This window comes from Nycticebus coucang, chromosome 10, assembly GCF_027406575.1.
Source record: "Nycticebus coucang isolate mNycCou1 chromosome 10, mNycCou1.pri, whole genome shotgun sequence".
NCBI lineage: Eukaryota > Metazoa > Chordata > Mammalia > Primates > Lorisidae > Nycticebus > Nycticebus coucang.
Window position 1 is genome coordinate 67299426 of NC_069789.1, and position 22974 is coordinate 67322399.

The 22974-nt window shown below is 37.5% G+C and overlaps 1 pseudogene; it reads left to right on the plus strand.

Moving 5' to 3' along the window:
* Nucleotides 1-2388: 2388 nt before the first annotated feature.
* LOC128596426 (T-complex protein 1 subunit eta-like) lies at nucleotides 2389-4310 on the plus strand (annotated as a pseudogene).
* Nucleotides 4311-22974: the final 18664 nt, after the last annotated feature.

The window sequence follows — 22974 nt, forward strand, 5'->3', positions numbered from 1 at the left end:
GAAGAGAACAAAGTTCTTCTCTCTTGGACCTTTGTGCTGGGAACCTGCCTTTGATGAAGAGATCATTCGCTTTATTTCCTGCTGGCCAGGGGCACAGATTGTTGGATCTGTGTTCAGAGGTCAAGGGCTCCAGACATAAAGTGTACAAACATTGCATTTTAACAGATTACTGCCAGCTCTCAAGAAATCATCTAAATCTATACCATCTCCTTTCCTAGGAAAATTCCAACTTCTTACATGTACTTTTCTAAGTACTCACCATCCAATTCTTGTGCTTCTCTGTCTAATTGGCATAATTTCACCTACAATGACATCGAACCTTAATGGTCACTTGAGAGCATCTGATATTAACAAAATTCACCTGATAGGTGCCTTTAAAAAGCTATAGGAATAAGGTTTCTCAGGTTCAATGCACAGTGATTTTTTTTTTTTTTTTTTCGTAGAGACAGAGTCTCACTTTATCACCCTCGGTAGAGTGCCATGCCATCACACTGCTCATAGTAACCTCCAACTCCTGGGCTTAGGCAATTCTCTTGCCTCAGCCTCCTGAGTAACTGGGACTATAGGCGCCCACCACAACACCCGGCTATTTTTTGTTGCAGTTTGGCCAGGGCTGGGTTTGAACCCACCACCCTCAGCATATGGGGCTGGTGCCCTACTCACTGAACCACAGGCGCCGCCCGATTTTTTTTTTTTTTAATGCAGCGACCTCTAGATGAAATTCTGAATAAAAAATTGCTAAATATTCACTAAAATATTCTTTGCCCCAAACTAATAATCTAATAGACAATTTGACAGCAATAGCAATTCTTTTCTCTTATAAATTCTCCACTTCATTGTCTGCCAGTGGTCGTATGTATTAATGTATTTGGGCTGATATAACAAAATATCATAAATTGGATGATTACCAATAATGGAAATTTATTTCTCACAGTTCTGGAGTCGGAAAGTCCGAGATCAGGATGTCAGCATTATAGAGTTCTTGTGAAAGCCCTCATCTGGGTTCTGACTGACAACATAAGTAGTAAAGTCACTGCATCACTCTTGATTTCTTGATGGCTACTGATGATGGTGCATACACCATTGTTTTTTTTTTTTGGTCGGGGCTGGGTTTGAACCCACCACCTCTGGCATATGGGACCGGCACCCTACTCCTTGAGCCACAGGCGCCGCCCCATACACCATTGTTAATACCTTTCTATACGTGGATCAATAAAATAGGAAAGATGGAACAGGCTATACATTACGTTAAGGAAAAAGATAGGCAGTGCTCCAAAGTTGATCTTCATAGCCTGTGGAATTTATTTTCCAAGTTCGGGTTGCACAAATAGGGTTCCTGGTTCTGAAGCATCTTACAGGTGCTATTAATTGTTCTTGTTTTGGTCATAGTGATTACGAGGCTTGTCTGTTCCATTCAATACATTGTAAGTGCTTCTTTGCATTCTCTTTTAATAAATAATTGCATAATTACTTACTAGTGACATGAAAGCAAAATCTGAAAAGAAGGTCTATAATACAGTTGAATATGGTCACAATGAACACTCCCCAAGTAGTAAGGATGTGGATCTTTATCCATCTTAGAGCTGATGAACATCTCACAAGAGAAAAAATAACAAAAAGAAGGAACTGGGAGACTGTACATAAACAAGAGCTGGTAAATGACATATGACATTAAATCACTGACCCACTACCTCTGCAGCAACTGACTGAAATTATAAATACTTGATTAATGACCCCCTACTATCTACCTCTGCTTCCAACTCAGGACAAACCAGAGAAAGTCAAATAGGCTCATCCAACTAATCATATAAGATCCATATGTCTAGATAGCCAACAACTCCAACCAGAATATACCTAGACCCATCCCCTTCCTAATGCAAGGGATGACTTTCCTAATGCAAGGGTGACTAACTCCCTTGCTGTATCAAAATCTGAATAATAAAGTTTCTACTTGTACCTATTTGGCTTTTTGTTTATTTCCATAACACACACACACACATACATCTATTTGCAACATGGCCCTGGTTATATTCGATGCCATGTAAGGTTTTAAGGCCTATAGTGCAGAAGTATACATTCTGTGTAAATACAAGAAACTCCATTATTTAATATTGTGTTATCATCATCAGTATAATTTGTATTTGATTTAGTTCAGTTTGTTTTGGTTTGTTTTTGTGCTGCCTCATTTTAATAGTAATTTAATTGCCTGAAAAGAAGAAGTTTCAGCTCGCAAAGGACATGATGACTATAAAAAAATTGAAAGGCTCCCAGTCCAATGGCTTGGCAAAGCTTCTGGGGATTTCTGTAGTGCCGAGAATTGTGGGTTGCTGGGCAGTCCCAATGCAGAGAAGAGGGGAAGAGTAACGGGCTGTTGAATTAGCTTCCAAAATGATGCCCACACCAGTTCTGTTAAAAGAGGGGGCTGATAGCTCCCAAGGCATTCCCCAGCTTGTGAGTAACATCAGTGCCTGCCAGGTGATTGCTCAGGCTGTGTGAGACACCCCGGGTCCCCATGGCATGGGCAAGCTTACTGTGGATGGCCAAGGGAGACAAAGCAACAATTTTTAATGATGAGGCCACAATTCTGAAACTCCTTGATGTTGTCCATCCTGCAGCAAAGACTTTAGTGGACATTGCCAAATCTCAAGATGCCGAGGTTGGTAATGGCACCACCTCAGTGACTTTGTTGGCTGCAGAGTTTCTGAAGCAGGTGAAACCTGATGTGGAGGAAGGTTTACACCCCCGGATCATCATTCAAGCTTTCCTCACAGCCACTCAGGTGGCAGTTAGGAATATCAAAGAGATTGCTGTGATGGTGAAGAAGACAGACAAAGTGGAGCGGAGGAAGCTACTGGAGAAGTGTGCCATGACTGCTGAGTTCCAAGCTGGATCTCCCAGCAGAAAGCCTTAGCTAAAATGGTGGTTGATGCGGTGATGATGCTTGATGATTCGCTGCAGCTTAAGAGATTGGAATCAAGAAGGTACAGGGTGGAGCCCTAGAGGATTCTCAGTTGGTAGCTGGGGTTGTGCCCAATACTTTCTCTTATGCTGGGTTGAAATGCAACCCCCAAAGTACTATAATTCTATGATTGCCTTTTAAATGTTGAGCTCAGGTTGAAAGCTGAGAAAGTAATGCCAAGATCAGAGTCCACACAGTTGAGGATCATCAGGCTGTTGTCGATGCTGCGTGGAACATTCTTTATGACAAGTTAGAGAGGATCTATTATTCTGGAGCCAAAGTTGTCTTGTCCAAACTCCCCATTGGAGGTGTAGCACCCAGTACTTTGCTGGCAGGGACACGTTCTGTGCTGGCCCAGTCCTGAGGAGGATCTGAAAAGGACAATGATGGCTTTCAGAGACTCACTCCAGACCAGTGTGAGAGCTCTGTCAGCAGATGTGCTGAGTCACTTCCAGGTGTCTGAAGAAACTCAGATTGGAAGTGAAAGGTACAATTTTTTTTTTTTTTTTTTTTTTTTTTGGTAGAGACAGAGTCTCACTTTATGGCCCTCGGTAGAGTGCCGTGGCTTCACACAGCTCACAGTAACCTCCAACTCATGGGCTTAAGCAATTCTCTTGCCTCAGCCTCCCAAGTAGCTGGGACTACAGGCGTCCGCCACAATGCCCGGCTATTTTCTGGTTGTTTTGCATTTTGGCCGGGGCTGGGTTTGAACCCGCCACCCTCGGTATATGGGGCCGGCGCCTTACCGACTGAGCCACAGGTGCTGCCCGAAAGGTACAATTTTTCACTGGCTGCCCCAAGGCCAATACATGCACCTTCATCCTTTGCAGTGGTGCCCAGTAGTTTATGGAGGAAGTGGTGGGGTCCATGCCTGATGCCATCATGATCGTCAGGAAGGCCATCAAGATGATTCAGTGGTGGCTGGTGGCAGGGACATTGAGATGGAGCTCTCCAAGTCCCTGCAGGATTACTCAAGGACTGTTCCAGGAAAGCAGCAGCTGTTGATTGGGGTGTATGCCAAGGCCTTGGAGATTATCCCACGCCAGTTGTGTGATTGATGCTGGTTTTGATGCTACAAACATCCTCAACAATCTGGGGTCAGCATGCCCAGTGGGCACATGGTATGGGGTGGACATCAACGATGAGGACATTGCTGACAACTTTGAGGCCTTCGTGTGGGAGCCAGCTATGGTGTGGATCAATGCCCTGACAGCAGCCTCGGAGGTGGCATGCCTTATTGTGCTGTAGATGAAACCATCATGAACCCCAGCTTGACTGTGGACACTCCCCAGCAGCTGGCTGGGGCCAGGTCATGGACACCCCTTTGACGGGCACCACACCCATCACATGACTGGCTGGTCGGAGGGTACACTTGTTCTCCCTGGCTCAGTTAATTGGTGTTACAAGGAAAAGCCAGTGACTGGCCTGCTCTGTTCTCACTGGAGATTATTTAAATAAAACTTAAGACTTAGGAAATTAAACTGGAAATACATTCAAGAGAAAAGAGTAAAATAAACATTACTCAAAATTTTAGTCAGTACAGTTAACTGCTATTTATCTTCATGAACTTTTTACAGATAATTCTTATAATACAAAATGAGATCATTATAATACAAGAATATTGTTATCCTGATCTTTCTTAGTTATTTAAGTTATTTAAAAGGGAACTAGAAAGTTCCCTTTTAGAAAATCTTCTGTTAAATGTAGATTTTAAACTATTTCCTACTATTCTGTAATCTTGATTCAGCACAATAATTTTCTTTTTTAAAGGGGAATCAGGGTATCTGAGGTTTGCTTCACTCCCTTCATGGCAAGAACGTAGCAGACGCCATTCAATGAGGAGAGACTCGTAGGAGTCAGATAATTAGAAACTCGTCACAGTTATGATAAACAACATCTGATGTGGGTAAAGCGTATAACACCTAACTTTATCCATACTTATTTTCTCATATTTTTATAATTACCGTGTATTTTCTTATTGACAGAATTTCTTCACAAGTTTGGTATTTCCTTATTTTCACTGTACTATCAAAGTAAGAGATGCTAGATTGTAAACCATAAATTTAGTATCGTAACAGTGAATATTTAGGAGAACCTATTCAATGCATAATCCATAAGAAGAAATTATTCATTTGATAGAGTAAAAATATTAAGAATAATTTTTCACAGTGTTGTGAACCCAGAATGTTTCTACACAGAAGCTTTGTGTGGCTCACTCTTCCACTACTGTTGGTCTAATCAGTAAAATAAAGGAAAGGTAAAGTGGCTAACTCTTAAATTTATGTAAAAATGAACAAAAGTTAAATAATTTGTTCTTAAAAGGCTGGGGTGATGAGTATAGGTGTAGGAGACTGAGTTATAGAAGCGGCCACTGGTTCTTGAGGGAGGCTCTTGGAGATGTTTTGCAGTCTGGAGACAAGCTCTCAAGTAACTGCCTGGGTTAATGAGATAAGATTGATCACTCGTTAGCAAGCAGGTGTTATACTTTGGAAATTTGTGGAGCAACAGGGTGGGAGTTGAGCCCATGCGGGAAAGAACACGTAGTGATCATCAAGCACGTAGTCCTAGTATGTGGCCCCCCACACACACACCTGTTGTATAGCCCTCCAAAAAAAGGCCATGACAGAGGTTCCTGGGGGCTCTCCCTGCACCTAAGGGAAGCCCATCTCTTGCAGGCATGTACCTTCAATCTGTATCCCAGCTGTTTATATTCGCACGTGATGGGGTGCCACAGCGGTCACTGACATATAGGAGAGAGAAACAGAGCCAGGAAAGAGTGAATTGAGAGACTGACCTAGAAGAGAGTTGTAGAAAAATCTTGAACTTCCAGGGAAATTTAGGAAAGAGGAAATATATGTATGATGAAATTTTGTGAAGTGTTATACAATCCACTTCCTTCATCTTTCTCTAGCCTATGGATTGGATTATATCTATCCAGGGGACATATTAATTAATGAGCACACGTTTTTAATTATTTAAATTGACAATAATTGTACATATTCATGGAGTACCTAGGGATATTTCCATACACTATGCGTAACGATCAGATCAAGGTAATTAGCATTTCCATTATAGCAAACATTTATCATGATTTGTGTTGAGAATGTTTAATGTGGAGTTCAGATTGAATTTTTTATCATGCTTATAAAGAACCAGGTTTTCTAATGTTTGTATTTTAGAAAACTTCCTCTTGTAGTTTTATTTTATTAACACATCAACATGGAAATCAAAACACCTATTTGCTGCTGATTTTGTCATTATTCCTGTGTTTGCAGATGTTCTCCTCTGTGAGGGGGCCATGGGTATTTGCTAATTGTTGTTTACAGAGAAGTTAGGCTCCTACTTCCCAAAGAAAGGAGGTGATAATGCACTACCCTACTTTATGATACCTTTCAAAGAGATGATTCCCAGGCCCTTGAGAAAGGAACTCCTAGGTTTTAAAACAGGCCAGAGGCTAGGAGATATACATCACAAAGGTGTAAAGGCACACCTTATGGAGGTATTGATGCATAGGAGTCTGCTGCTTCCCAAATGTGCCTTTGATGGCTTTCTTTGTTTGCTTGAGGTGTCCTAGACCTTCCTGCTGTTTCCCAGGAACCAGGTATCAGGCAGTTTCCAGCTGAAGTATGGTGACAGTTTCCCACAGAACCTAAAATGGGTTATGATACACCCAGAGACTTTATTTTGACCCTTTGCAACAGTTTGATAGTCCTAATTTTGCTTAAATGTAAGTAATATTTTCTTGACTTCACTAAGCGAAATATAGCTGCATTGTGTGTGTGGTTTTTTTTTCAATGATTTTGAAATCTATGGTGAGTGGGAGGAGGTAATTCCTTCCCAATTTTTACATACGAAACAAACAATTCGATGACAATTTTATAATCAATTTCAGAAACATTGATAATCAACAAAAGTAGACAGCCATATAGAAAAATATACATATAAAGACTGCACTATACTACAAGGTAACAGCTTGACTTTTTCAAGTATATACTCCCCAACAGATGGCTAGAATAACCTGACGTTCAAGCACAGCTAAGTTTCTTTTCTTCTGCAAAAAGGCAGAACATCAACTTGATGGAGTGTTACAGTGACTCCCAAGGGGACCATCAGTGTGTATGTCAGAGATTGAGGTTCTGTGCAAGGATGGCTCTATTGAGGTGCTGTAATGTGGGGATCAGATTGTGGTAAACCACATTTGTTCCTAAGAGTTTATGATTGGTGGACAAAGTAAGGTGAAGAACTTAAAATGATTCTGATAAGTAAACCTGTTTTGATAGGTTTGCCCAGTTAAAAGATATGTTGCTCTGAGAGGTATGCTGTGTAGTATCACTGTGTTGTCATAAGAATGTGGCTATTAGACACTCAGGTAGTTTGATATTTTGAGGAGCTCCCACAGTGAGCAACGAGGCTACTTACTGGTTTACATTCTAGTCTTCTCAGACAAGAATTTCCAGGAAAAGTATTATAATCATGTACCTATAGACATTCTAAAGTAACAGCAAAATCAAAAGGAAGGGTTGTTCCTTAACAAATTAATACCATTAAAGATAACAACACATATAAGGTTTTAGATACATAACTTGTAGTAATTAGTTAATTGTACAAATCAATGTACTCTTTTTATGTGTAAATGTTTATCATTTACACTTTATTAATAAACCAGATTCCACAAATAAATATCGTGGTTTTCCTTATTTTAAAGAGATTCTCTGTTTTTCCCTCCTTCATTACAATTGTATACAAAATATCCCACTTATGCACACATAGATTTTAACTGTTGACTCTGCAAAGACCACAAAATGGTATAATCTTAAATCTCTTGAAGGATTTGCAAAGCTTTCTTTTAAAACAGATGTTATTTTTCCCTGAATACATACTTCAGATGTTCATGAGATACCTGGGCTCACATTTGCAAGTAAATGGTGGACATGCATATTGATGAAGTGATTTCACCCAAACTGCTCAGTGTCATAACCAAATGCAAAGTGTGCACACGTAACACAAAATCAATACTACAGAAACATTAATAAAGTAGATTTGGAAGTAGTGTCAAATTTTAGGGTTCTTGAAAATGTGTTTATGTTATTGTCATAATATTTTTAAATTGACAATATTTAAAAAACCTAAGTTTCTTAAATTTTTATTTTGAAATGTTGCTTTATTACCTTCAATACATACATATAGAAGAATATTTGTTTTGCAAGCAGCTATTTCCCTTCTTCATATATTTATACTGATTGTAGCACATTCAGAATTTCCAGAGAAAGTAAACTCAGAAACGGCAAATGCTCTATTTAGATGTCATATAGATCATGTTTTTCTGTGGTTTCAGGTTCGTGGACAAAAATATAAAACATAAGAAAAATGTGTGTTCTTTTTTGTTAATGTAGCCTAAAGATTTGTTTTTCCTTGGGATGATTTCGTTTTAATTTGTTTGGTGGGGGAAACCCATAGAGACTGTTTTGCTTCCCATTGAAAACAATTTGACAGCAACTGATTTATAGTAAATCAAACGTCTTAGCAGAGCAAAATGTCTGATGGTTATTTTATAGTCCACATATATAAACACAGCCAAGTTTGAGAAAAGAGAAAGTGGGCCAGATATAATACTCATAATACCAGTCCTCCAGGAGGCCAAGGTGGGAGGACGGCTTGAGGTCAGGAATTCAACACCAACCTGAGCAAGAGAGAGACCTCCATTTCTACTAAAAGTAGAAAAATAGAAAAAATCAGCCAGGCATGATGGCAAGCATCTGTAATTCTAGCTACCTGGAAGGCTGAGGGAGGAAGATCACTTGAGCCCAGGAGTTTGAGGTTTCAATGAGCTATGATGATACCATGTCACTCTAGCCAGGGTGACAGAGAAAGCCTCTGTCTAAAAAAAAAAAAAAAAAAATTAAAATTAAAAAAAAAAAATATATATATATATATGAAGCCAGTAGATGATCTGATATATGCTCACACAAGAGAAAAACTCAATTCAATTCAAGATGATGGGAGGGAGACAGAGGGGAGGAGGATTGGTGTGCTCCCTCTTAATGGGCACAAGGTGGGGGTATGTGGCACACCTCCTGGGGGCGGGACACAACTACAACTAAAACCAACAAATGGAAACATTGTAACCAAATTCTTTAATACCCTCAAATTAACCTACAATTAAAAAAAGAAATATATTAGGCCCATTTGGTCTACTCATCTTGACTTGTAGTTTCAATATTAGGGAAAAAATTCTATATATTTCCTCTTATCTCTTTGTTTTACCATTTGGTATTTTGTAAAATTTGTTGACTCTTCACATCACTTATATGTTGCTCCTCAAAATCTTATTATAGAATCATATTTTTTCCTTAACACTCATTATCCAGATAGTCACAGGCACTCTGAAATCACATACACGAAGTAGATCTCTTCCATTTGACATCTAGATTCTCTCTCTACCTGACTTCCCTCTCCCCCGGGCCACAGGAGAATGAACTCTATGGATGATGTCCACAAATCTCCTGTGTAATCCCTGATACACTAGGGCTCTTCTAGTTGGAGGCATAGGTAGGAGGCAGAAAAGCAGGAAACAGGGAATATCAGGGTTTTATTCCCTCGGCTCTTCTTCTACCATTTAACTTTGGAATAATTGCATCATTCCTAGAGATAAATAATCTGTATAACCTCCATAAATTAGGCATTGTTTACTTCTTATCTCCTTAGGCAAGAGTATATCAAACGTGACATTACTGATATTTGAGAACAGGTAGTTCCTAGCTCTGGGAGAGGAATTTCTCCCCATTGCGGGATGCTTACCTGCACTCTTGTCCTCTGCATAGTACAGGCCAATAGCAATCCTGCCCCCAAATGTACAATAAAAAGTCTCCAGAAACCCCATGTCTCATGGTGGCAAAATTTTCCCCTGGTGAGAACTACCGTTTTAGATCTAGGGTTGATAATAGTTCTTCTCTGATCTAAGCCCTGGTTTTCTATACTTTATTTCTTGGTTCCTTTTGTTTTTTTCAGAAAAAGCAAACATTTTATTTTCCTATAACACACTTGCATATAAAATCGATGAAACAAATGCCCTAACTCCAAAATACTTTCAAAGATTTGAAAGAGAATAATGAAGAAAGTTTATGTAAGACAGCCCTAAACATCTCACAGCTACGCAAACTGTCTCTTTTTAAACTGTTCCAATCGTCAATTTGAGTGTGGGCTTCTTTTCAGAACGTGCCATGACAATGCAAGATTGACACCAGGATTAACCTTGAGGGATGTATCTTCGTCATTGAATTCACAAATTTATGATCCACATAGAAAACCTCCTCGCTGGCTGCAAGTAATATATCAGTAATCCATGGCATTTAGTAGTAGCAAGATTCATCAAACTCATGGTCTATGGCATTATGTGATAAAATTCAGATGGAAGGGAGGAACTCAATAGAAAAAGATGACACCGATATTTAGACTCTACATTAAAAAGGTTTGCAAAGACTTTGATGTCCATGTGCTTTTTCTAATGGGCTTAGAGATAAGAGGGACTGCTGGAGTCAGAAGGTACAACTCAGAGCCTGAGAGAAGAATCCGAAAGCCTTCATGGCATTTTCAAAGAATACATCCATTTCTTTGTAACTGATCACAAAGCCTAAAACCTAACTTTGAGAATCATAGAATTACATCTCAGCTTTTCCAAGAAACATAGAGGCAATGTTGGAAAGGAATCGAATCTTCAAATGACAGTGGTATAATTGGGAAGTTTCAATCAACAAATTTCACTGAAGGTCCTAGTTGAAAAAGGAAACTCTTTTCTGCAATTTTTTTTTTGTTTTTTTTGTTCACATGAGACAGCTCATCCTAGAAAAGGTGCAACATAATCTCGTCGCTGACTGTCAGTACAGTCACCAGATGGTCAAGGAGAGCACTGATATTCAGGGGAGTGGGGATAATCAGCAATGAGGTATGTAGTACTTTTTCCAGAATGAGTCTGTGAACTTAATCGACCTTTTATAAGGATTTATTGGGCTGAGCTTATGGATACACAAGCCCTTTTACAGGATTAGGGATTTATTATTTTTATTTGAGTACCTAAGAATGGTATTGGTGGTCTCTGAGGTTGGCTAATGAGTCTAAACTTACGGTGGGCCATATTCAGTGAAGAACAATGAGCTACCTTGATGTGGCAGGCAGACTGTCAAGGAGAGCTTGTTACCGCTAACTCCTGGCATTCATGCCCTTCTGTGATCCCCACTCATTGCAATAGAAAAGGACAAAGGTGACAGGATATACAGAATTACATATGTGTGATTTGATTATGTGATATAAAAATATAATACTTGCCTTGCAGGGAGCATCTCTCTCTCGCTTTTATCAGTGGCTTTAAATAAGCAACTGTCTATGTTTGTAAACACTATGTAGCAAGGAAACAGGAGCTGTCTCTCAGAGCTGAGGGTAACTTCTGGTCAATAGCGAGTAAGGAACTGAAGCTGCAACTATAAGAAACTGAACTCTGTCAACTGTGGTGTTTTGGGAAGCAGATCCTTCCCCCGTGAGAATTTCAGTTTAGTTTACAGGCCTGGCTGATACCTTACTTTAAAGGTTGCGAAACCATAAACAGAAGAATCAATTCATCCAGGCCTGGATTCCTGACCTGTAGAAACTGTGAAAGGATAAATGTGTGTGTTGTTAAAAGCAACTTCATTGATGGCAATATTGTTATAGAGCAAAGGGAAAGTAATACTTTTGACATCCTGCAGGGATGTCCAACCTGTGGCCCACAGGCCACAGACTGTGAGGACTATTTTGCTTATATGTGGGGGTCAGTCACATTTGTCAAAAAGCATGCGCAAACCTTTTTAAAATTTTTCTCTCATCAGCTTTTGTTAGTTCTTGAGTATTCAATGTGTGGCCCAAGACAACTCTTATTTTTCCAATGTGCATCAGAAAATGGGCGGCACCTGTGGCTCAATGGAGTTGGGTACCGGCCTCATATGCCGGAGGTGGCGGGTTCAAACCCAGCCCCGGCCAAAAAAACTGCAAAAAAAAAAAAAAAAAAAAAAAAAAAGATTGGACTTCCTTCTAGAGGAAGTTGTCCTAATTCTTAAAGGGATAAAAATGCTGGAATAAAAATCTATGATAAGAAAATTGCTCAGTCACCCTCTGACTGTAAGAGGAGGAGCTGGAAAGATCAAGACCTTAATTACTAAGAGAAGCATTTCCACCCTTCAAAAGTTCTACTACGGGAAATATCCTTTGTTGAATAGAGAAGATGATGGGGATGCTACACAGGAATTATTCTCTGATCTCAATGGGAAGAATTTGAATTTGAGTTGTAATGGAAACTCAATCGTCAGATAAGACAGGCATAGTCAGCCTCTTTATTATCTCTCAGATGGCACCATCTGCGCATTCACATGGACAAAAACATCCTCTGGATCACAGTTAGCAGCTACTTTCCTTACCACTCTTCTATTCTTCACATTTTTCAAATGCGTTCGATCTCTCCATCCATAATACCATTGCCTTCTATGGCAGCTTTCTGCAAGAGATTTGGAAGGTGAAAGTGAGGCAGCTTTCTGCTTGTCAATTAGCTGAGCTTATGCTTGTTTCCCAGAAGTCTCTTCACTGAATATTTCTTCGTAAGTTCTTTTTTTTTTTTTTTTTTTTTTTGGTTTTTGGCCAGGGCTAGGTTTAGAACCTGCCACCTCTGGCATATGGGACCAGCACCCTACTCCTTGAGCCACAGGCGCCGCCCTTCACTGAATATTTCTAAGCCAAGTTTGACCGTAAGAGAAATTTCCAGATTTGCAAGGTAGAAATGGAAAAGCAGCTATTTTTATGTTCTGAAGTTTCAGCATTTTGCTAAATGCTTTCGACTTACACGTTACCACAGATCCGCTGGCTCTCCTTGTTGGTGTAGGGCAGCAGCTGGTCAGCAAATTCTCTACAACTGCCAGATCTTTATCATCAGCTCATTTGAATCCTGACCCAGGTGTGTGTGCAGCGCCACAATGATGGGCACCAGTGTGTCACTCCCAAGGAAAAGAAGTTTCAGCAGCACAGCTGGTTGCTCATAGTGCCTGGGAGGAAAGATCACTAGAGGTATGGCTCTAATGGCTTGGGAGGGACCTGAAGAATGCTTGATGAGAGGAAGCTTGACAAAGAAGTATGAGCATAAACCATTCAAAACGGGCATGGAATATCAAGATATCTATGTTTCATGCAAATGCTCCAGAAAGAATGACCTGAGCAAAGAAGGATTAACAATTAAACAAAGTCTGTGCATGCCAGACTTTCTCTAGCTATCTCTTATCCAAGCCTAATGGGCTTGGGTACATGGCCTTAGTGGCAGGGGTGGAATTTATATATGGACTAAGCAAAATAACTTCTGATCATGAAGGCCTCCCTAGGTCTACTGATAACTATTTATCTCATCTTGGTTTGCATTATCAAAAAACGTTCCCTAGTCCCATATTACACCATTCTTAGGTGGCACCAACTAGCTTCCTAGTGGCAGGCTGCTACTGATAGATCTCCCTGGAACAACTACTCTGGGTGTGCTTTCACTTTGAGCCAACTCTTCTGTTAAAGCCAAAATTCTGGGGCTTATAAAACACTTGATTCAATGTCTTAGTATAACACACAGTATAACTCCTGATCAACTAACTAATATCCCAGTGAGTTCATGAATGCGGAAATGAGGTTGAGAATCATGATCTTATAATATTTTTCTGTTTTTTTCTTTCTTTTTTTTTTTTTTTTTTTGAGACAGAGTCTCATTTTGTTGCCCTTGGGAGAGTGCCGTGGCATCACAGCTTACAGCAACCTCCACCTCCTGGGCTTAAGCGATTCTCTTGCCTCAGCCTCCCAAGTAGCTGGGACTACAGGTGTCTGCCACAAAGCCCAGCTATTTTTTTATTGTACTTGTCACTGTAGTTTGGCAGACCCCGGCTGGATTTGAACCCACCAGATCCGATGTATGTGGTTGGTGCCCTAGCTGCTGAGCTATAGGTGCTGAGCCATGATCTTATAATAGTCCCATCAGCACAACATATCTGTCCCAATAAAATGTTGAAATGCCATTTTAAATACTAATTATACACCAGCTGAGTGGCTAAACCTGCCTAGTACCATTGATATCAGCTATGACAATGTATCCAGTTGGAGAAATGAGGACTGTAATTATTATATTTCTTACCTATTTTAACCAGAATATATTTGTACATATGCTGACATATTTCTCCCTTTTTTCTTTATTTCTACCACTTAATGTATTAATGTAAATTTTAAGTAATTTTTACCCAGTATTTAAGTTGTAGGCTATAAATGGAGAGAGTATATTTCATCAAGAACATTCGCTCATCACCTAAAGAAAAGAAATAGGAATTTCCCTGTTATTCTTGGAGACAGGGTTATATGTGGGAAAGTAACAACATAGTAGGCATAAGCATGATTTTCCTTCTTCACGCTATATTCGAACTGACCCCCCAAAAAAGTTTGCAAGAGATGTGGAAGGGGAAAGTGAGGTAGCAGCATTTTCTAGTCCTGAAAGCTAGTGAAAGGTGAGTATTACCACAGATCTTACGCATTGCTGCTCATCCGCCGAGTGACTTGTTGGTATGGGGCAGCAGCCACCTTCACAACTTCATACTTCTCACCAAATCTCCTTCTTCAGCTTCTCCAAACTCATGGAGCAACCACATGTACCACTCTTTGGTAAAAGGTAACAGTTTAATTTATAGATCACCTGTACTACTGCAGCTGAAGGTGGTGTGATACAAATGCCTATTCCAGTCTTTCCTTTTGGTTGCAGATTGTCATTGTGACTTCTACTGTATGTTTGCCCTGGTATATTTTATGTCCAACTTCTAAAGTGCTGTTCCTGCTTGATTCAGGAGCAATTCTTATATAGACTACTTATAGATCTTGCAATTATAGACGATATCGTACCACCAGTGGATTTCTTATTCCCTGTCATTCTGAATGATTTTGAGTCTTTGATCACACTTGGTCTAATGCTGTGGAGTTCATGCTGTCTCACTAGTTTTCTACAGCATCTTAGCTCTGAATTCTATGGTCACGTATCTCTGCAGGTGTTGGAGAAATGTTGGAAACATACCAATTGAATCTGTTCTGGCTTTTATGGTAAAGAGTATTTTTCAAGATTAATCTGTATCACTCACTCTATTTTCATAGATATTAGAGACAACTTTTACAATGACATTTCACATCTTTGTGGTTATAGTATCCCAGGGTTTTACTATTTTATATCCCCTATTATTTAGGGAATACTTAAAATACAGCCCTCAATTATGAATTGGAATGCCAGAAGTTATGTTTCAAATAAGAAATAATTATAATAAAAACTAGAGAATTGGCTTGGTGCCCGTAGCACTGTGGTTATGGTGTCAGCCACATACACTGGGGCTGGTGGGTTCGAACCCAGCCCGGGCCAGCCTAAACAACAGTGACAACTGCAACAAAAAATAACTGGGTGTTGTGGTGGGCACCTGTAGTCCCCGCTACTTGGGAGGCTCAGGCAAGAGAATCGCTTAAGCCCAAGAGTTGGAGGTTGCTAAGAGCTGTGACGCCACGGGACTCTATTGAGGGCAACATAGTGATTATCTAAAAAACAAAACAAACAAACAAAAACACTAGAGAATTATCATAACTCCCTTAGTTTTAAAATATTCAGTGAGAATATTTTAAATTCCTTACTGCAATATATTTTTTTATTAAAAATAGGCCTGAATATAGCTACAGTTTATGTAAAATCAGAGTTTGTACCAAATGTTTATTATTCTCACACTATCCTATACTAAATCCCTTTAAAACAAGAGTTATGAAACTTAATGTAAATAAAACCACCTGGGGAACTTATGTAGTGAACACACAGGTGATATTAATACACATTCTGTTGAGACTGTCCAGTCACATTCATCATTGGATCAAACTGAGTAAATTGTATTAAATTTCTAACAAATTTTATCTACTGAAATATGCAAAACTTTTCAAAATTCTGCATCTGAAACTGAAATTTAAGGAGCTCATTGATTGTGGGTTGATTCTCTGAAACTTGCTCTGAATCTAATGTACTTTTTCAGTAGTGAATAGAATTCAGAGGTAGTGAGAATAAAAGTTAACATAACAACTTTCAGGATGAAGAGAAACACAACAAAGGCTGAAAAATGTCATTCTAATACCAGTAACAGTACTTTATACTTTCCAAAGCACTTTCAAATATTATTTCATTTCATTCTCACGATTGAATAAGGTTGGAAATTGAATTTGTATTGCTCTTTTCATGCCCCATGGGTGAAAAAGTGAAGTAACAATCTGAATGTATTTCATGTCACCTTTTGGTGAGGGACTGAGCTGATCAATGCTGCAGAGCATCTCCAGGGACACATGCACCAAAACAGAGAGATAGAAACTTTTTTACGAATGGATTAATAAATTGTGGTATATGTACACCATGGAATATTATGCAGCCTTAAAGAAAGATGGTGGAGACTTTACCTCTTTCATGTTTCCATGGATGAAGCTGGAACATATTCTTCTTAGTAAAGTATGTCAAGAATGGAAGAAAAAGTATCCAATGTACTCAGCCCTACTATGAAACTAATTTATGGCTTTCACATGAAAGCTATAACCCAGTTATAACCTAAGAAGAGAAACTTTTTTTGATAGGGACAAACTTTGAAAGTCAAAGGGAGACAGTTAGAGGTACTCTTTCAGAGAAAGACACTAAAAGCAATAAATAATCCACCAATTTACGGAGATATAAGGAAGAAGATTTATGTTTTAACAGTAAAAGGAAACGATAAGTAGGAAAGAAATTCATTTAGATACAAGATTTTGTAATTCATCTTTATATTGTTAAAAAAAAATTAAAGACTGACAACAAATGGTTCACATTTTGAAGAAATTGGTGAGATACAGTTATTTTATTTATGTCTTTAATTTCAGAATATTACAAGGGTACACACATTTTGATTACACAATTTACTTTTGTATATTTTAAGTCAAAGTTATAAGTGTGTCCTTCACCCAAAATGTGTGCATTGTACAAGTTAGGCATGAATTAACTCATCCCTCTAATTGTAGTTTCTTGTATATCTATATTTTGTGATTTCCTACTTCTACTATTTATTTTATAGTTAGCAGTAATGTCTTGAAAAGTTTAGTTGGAAAATAACTTGCACAAAATGGGGTGATTAGGATTAAATTATGTGTAATAGAAGTGACGACCTGGGAAGAAAACCTTTATATTCTACAGGTTTCAAACACATACAACATATTTTTAATATAACTATTTGTTCTTAAATGAAATATAGATTTTTATAGACTCATAATAGGTAAAAAGTTTTTCAATACAAAGTGACTCAGTACAATCATACTTCTAGGACATAAATTTGACATACAAAATTAATAGAGGTATATTAGACCCCAATAATTTTATAGACTTTTATCAAATATAGTTTTCAATTAATTAATATTTAAGCTCTTAATAAATGCAGGTTCTGGTACAATATTTTGGCATTGGACATAAAAACAGATGTACTTTTCTAATATTAATTAGCATAACATAATTCCTCAAACAGCGCTAAAATTGAGTGTCCAAAAGCTACACAATATGAACTGTCATGAAGCTAGTTCTATTGATTTTATCATGCAATTTAAAACTATAGAGATTAAAAATAAGGCTTCTGTAAAACCTTATGAAACTGTAAATGACATGGATGATGCCATTAAAGATAATAGACATTTCAGGATGTTATTTATGATGCCTTCAGAGACTGTGTGAACAGGTAAATATACCTAGTTTGTGTAAAGTATGGCTTTGTTAACCACGGAGTGCTCAGATTCCAATCACTGACTTAAAATAGAAACTCTTGGACCACTTTACCTGTCAGCTCAGTTGACTGAGTTTACTTTCATCATAAAGTAACAACCCTGGATTTGAATTTTGTATTTCTGAGTCCAGTTCAGCGTGCTTTCCAGTATACTGCTGTAGTTAATAGAGAGCCGTTTATTCTCTATGGTAAGATGGTACTTCAATTTCAGAACCAAAACTCAGGATGAGTTTTTCAATACCACCATCCCTGTTCCTATAATTATGCTGACACTTTAACTTAAGATACTGATAGTTATTGTATGCTAATTATCACAGAGTACTGCAATTGTTTATAAGTGTATTTTCCTGATCAAATCGACTGCTTTGCAGCAGTCTATATTTTCCTTATTCTTGCATCTGCTTCTTTTCTGGAATATAGTAAAAGAGCTATAAATACAAATGGAATAGAAATATACAAATAGTATATTTGAAAGACAGAATACATATTTGATACTCCACATGATTTAATTATCATTAAAATGATACTCTTTGCTTACAGAGGACATGAGCCCTACCCTACCTCTGCAACTTTAATCACACAAATACAAACAAATAGAATGCCCTGGGTTTTTTAGCCCCTCCATCCCAGTTGTTGCTTGTCAAAATCAAATCTGCAAGATCAATCTCATGTTATATTTCCTTTGTGAAGCCTTTCTGGATTTCCCTACAATCTTCTATAATCCTTTATTCAATAAATGCCCAGAGTAACGTGGTTATCATTAGAAGAAGCTATACATATCCTTGGTTAGAAGAAAGAACGCACCTGACACATGCTTGTCAGTTCTCCCACCTGTGTGCTGACACACACACACACTCACATACAGATTGTGTTTTTTAAAAACTCCCGAATAGCATTTGCCTCTTATTCATTTCCATATTCTTTGTGTGTCCGACCTATTACCTGACCTACATTACAGGGTTCTCAACAAATAATTCTAATAAATAAACTGTAATACAAGTTTTACATAAGATTAGGTTAAAAATGTTTTCTCTTATTTAACAAGATAAACATACAACCTTATTTTAAGATAAATTTTAGAAATCTCTGTATAAAACTGTATGAATAGTTTTTACAAAAGAATATCTATAAAATGTAATTATGTTGCTAACAGGATGCTTCAATGCACATCACAAACAACTACATATTTGGCACCGGCATCTTGGAGTCTGGTCCGCTCTGCCACCCTTCTCTCCCCTCTTTCTTCCTCTTTCTCATCTTTGTCCTCACAGCTCTCTCCGTGGGGGTCTCTGGACACCTCTCTGTTGGCTCTCCAGCAATCTACCCCCAAACTCCACAGAAACGGAGAAACAAACACAGGTACTCCATACCAGCTTGGAACTGATCGATCAACACTTAAGTGCACTTATGGGAGTAAATCTCAATGAAAATCAAGCTGTGAAAGGGAAGAGGAGGGGAAGGGTACAGTGCACATGGTCTAGGCAGGGGGTACGCTTACAACCTTGGCTCAATTTGCGCTAAACACAAAGTATAAACAAAACGTGGACTCACTGCTATCCCGAAAAAAAAGTTTAAAAAACCTCTACACAGACAACAACCAGATTGGTGCTTTAAATTCCTGGAGCTATATTTTTAAATACTCGTTTTTATGTATCTGTATGTACTTGTTATATAGCACTGGTCTTTCCCCCCGGAGTATTTGCATTTTTGGGGAGATATTTGATACTCTTTACTCTTATAATCTCTACACACTTTTCAATAATGAAACTGAAGTAGTAAATCTTTAATATGTCACACTATCAATTTTGGGTTATTTTATGTCTCAACGTATGAGTGATGTGGTTACAATGGCTTTACACAATAGTTACTTTGTGTAAATGACTTTACACAGTAGTTACTGTTTCTTTCATTTGGTTAAAATGCTTGTTTTGAGGGTATATAAGGACATCTTCCTTGTAACTAGCTCTAAATTTGCCTTGCTGATTTAACTTCTCATACATTGATTCTTCAAAACTTAGGCTTGTAATTGCTGTAAGGGAAACCCTCCCTATCTAAGACAGTCTAATAAACACATATATGAAGATACCCCGTGATATCTCAGGATTCTGTTTATGCCACTGTCAGGCTCCCTATAGCATTCCATGGCTGGGACAATTGAATTATAAGCCCCATGGCAGTAGCAACCGTGTAGACGATGATTGCTGTCAGGAACATGGAAACAAATCATAATTCACTTGTTATTATAGTGAATTCAGTGTTAAAAAGTATTGAAGTGTACACTTTAATGGGGTGAATTGTGTGCTATGTGCATTAAATCTCAAGCTGTTTGAAAAAGTAATGGGTAAAAATATTTTCTATTTCTTGGTAACTTTTAAGTGTATGTATTAAGTTGCTTTATGCTTACTTGGCTATTTCCTATATTTCATAACAAAGCCAAACGAAACTCTGTAGCCTAGAAAAATCCACAAGTAATTACATTGCTTGTTTTGTGTTTAGGTGATACACATTATTCTTGCTATTGCTTTGTGTCTACTCCTTATGATTTTCATTCTGCTTGAAGAAGTAGTTCTCCCCAGCTTTTTTCATTCTCCTAACAAGAGTAGAAACACAAAAAGGAAAGCTTGCCTAACAAACATGCTTGCGCGGCTTTTGCTAATAGATAAAGAAAGTTATGTAAGTAGCTTCAAGTAAAATAAATCCAGTATCTGTTGAAAGGAACTCCAAAAACCACTTTCTCTCTCTCTGTCTTCTTTTCTCTGTCATACACATGTTATATTTGAAAAGATAAGGTAAATAATAAGCTTCAAAGATTTAAAAATATTTAAATGATTGAAAGACTTAGCCTTTTATGTGGTTTCATATGTTCTTCAGTATTTGTAATAAACCCTGCAGTTTACACAGCTGTCAGCAAACATGAATCAAATGACTTTCAGTTGCCACATAGAAACAGACCCCTGGATTGTTTTCCTTTTTTGTGCCAAGTACTTGTTTATTAGTAAAAGGACAAATTATCTCCCTCCCTCTTTATTGAAAGGCTTTGAAATTGTGAATCTCAGCTGTGTTTGCTCTTCTTTCTCCCAATTAACAAAATATGTTTCCTGTATGGCTGTTCAGCAGATTTTATGTCAATAAATAATATTGATTATAAAAGTATATTCTAAAATATATATTACATTAAATTCTTAAGCTTTTATAAATGCTAATTCCATATTTTATATATAAATATACTTCCTTGTAAAATTTTAAAACAATTACAACACTAAAATATGATTATTACATTTAACAACCTTGTATTTATAACAATTTTATATATTATTACAGTTATGTTGTACAACAAATTGCATCAAGTATTGGTTCAGTTATACTTAATCCCATTGAATCTTGCAGTTTATTACAATCAGTTGTATAAAAATAAGATTGTCACTAGCTAGATATAAATCTATGAACTGCATTCTGTACCTTACAACTATAGCTGAGTGATTTGCTTTTGTTACTACAAATAAAATAACATTTTATGATAAGCTTAAGATTGAGAAAAATATGATTTAACATTCTAGCCAAAGTCACTGCCACAGAAATAGCTTACAGTCGTACCATTTCTGTCCCTTGTTAAAAGAGGTACTTGTCGTTGCAATGTGATGTTTTAAATGCTACCACTAAAGGAAAATCATAGTCTTACCACATTGACCTTTTAGGTGTTATGTTCTTTGGTTTCCTGATCCTTTTGACGTCTCTCAGCTCTCAAAAACTCTGACTGTGAGAAATTAAAAAAAAAAAATGTCCTTATACATGACATGAATTAGGAAAAAAATATGCTCAAGATTGTGAATCATTCATGGCACGTAATGCTGGTCCATAAACACAGAAACACACACAGTAGTTTCTGTTTCTTTGTGTTTTTTTTATGTTTGATACATACCAGAATTAATATAATGTAGAATTTCATCCAAATGGATAAACCAGTATGTGCCACAGGTAAATTTTAAAAGACAGTTACAAATATTTTTGAGGTAAAAGAGTCTTTCATCTGCTTTGTATGCATTTGTAATGTAAGTCATACATATGCATATAAATTATAAAATGTGGAAATCTATTTATAAATGCATTAAGGGCATCTCAGACATATCTAGCATTATTATTTTGGTCCTGGACATATTAAAATGGCTAATGGTTCCCATTCTAAACTAATTGTGATTTTGTTCATTTTTAAATATCTAGCTGTATACTTAATTTATAGGATCAAATTCAAATAACCCAGATGAATTCCATGTTTATGTCTTCCTAGTGATTTGTTCATTTGTTTTTAGACATCTCCAATAATATCATTTTGTCTTTAAGAGCATGAGTATCAGTTTATTATGCATATTCTTCCGGTACCTAGTACAGGGCCTTGGGAAAATGCCAGTAGATAGTGTGTTGATTGATCTGATACTTTAAAAATAGGGATAATCATTTAGTATATTACCTTAATAAGGATGTGCTTTATTAATACAAATGAAGGTAAACAAACAGAAACATGTTGCTGATTGGTTTATCAAAGAACAGATGGTTGTAAAAGGTTGGTTTTACCTTTTGGTAAAGGTATATTGTATCTTTTTCTATTCTTTTCCATAGAATAGAATAGGTAGGGTAATGCTTCCAGCTTTATTTTTATCACAAAAAATTGCCTTGGCCACACATTTTTTTTCCTGGTTTCATATAAAGAAAGAACTATTTTTTTCTAGTTCTTCAAAATATGATATTGAATATTTTAATGGAGATTTCACTGAATATGTAGATTGCTTTGAGAAGTATAGACATTTTAAAAATGTTGATTCTTCCCAGCCAAGAGCATGACCTGTTCTTCATTTGTTAATGTCTTCTGCTATTTATTTTCTTAGGGTTTCATAATTTTCTTTGTTGAGCTCCTTTACCTGCTCTGTTAGGAATATTCCTAGATATTTCATTCCTTTAAGCTACTGTGAAGAGAACTGTGTTTCTGATTAGTTTCTCGACTTGGCTACTATGGGAGTATACAATGGCTATTGATTTGTGGACATTAATTTTATACCCTGAGATGTTACTATGTTTCTTGATCACTTCCAAGGGTCTTGTGTTTGAGTCTCTGGGGTTCTCTGAGTGTTAGATCATATCACCAGCATTGAGCCAGAGTTCAACCTCCTCTGCCCCATTTGGTTA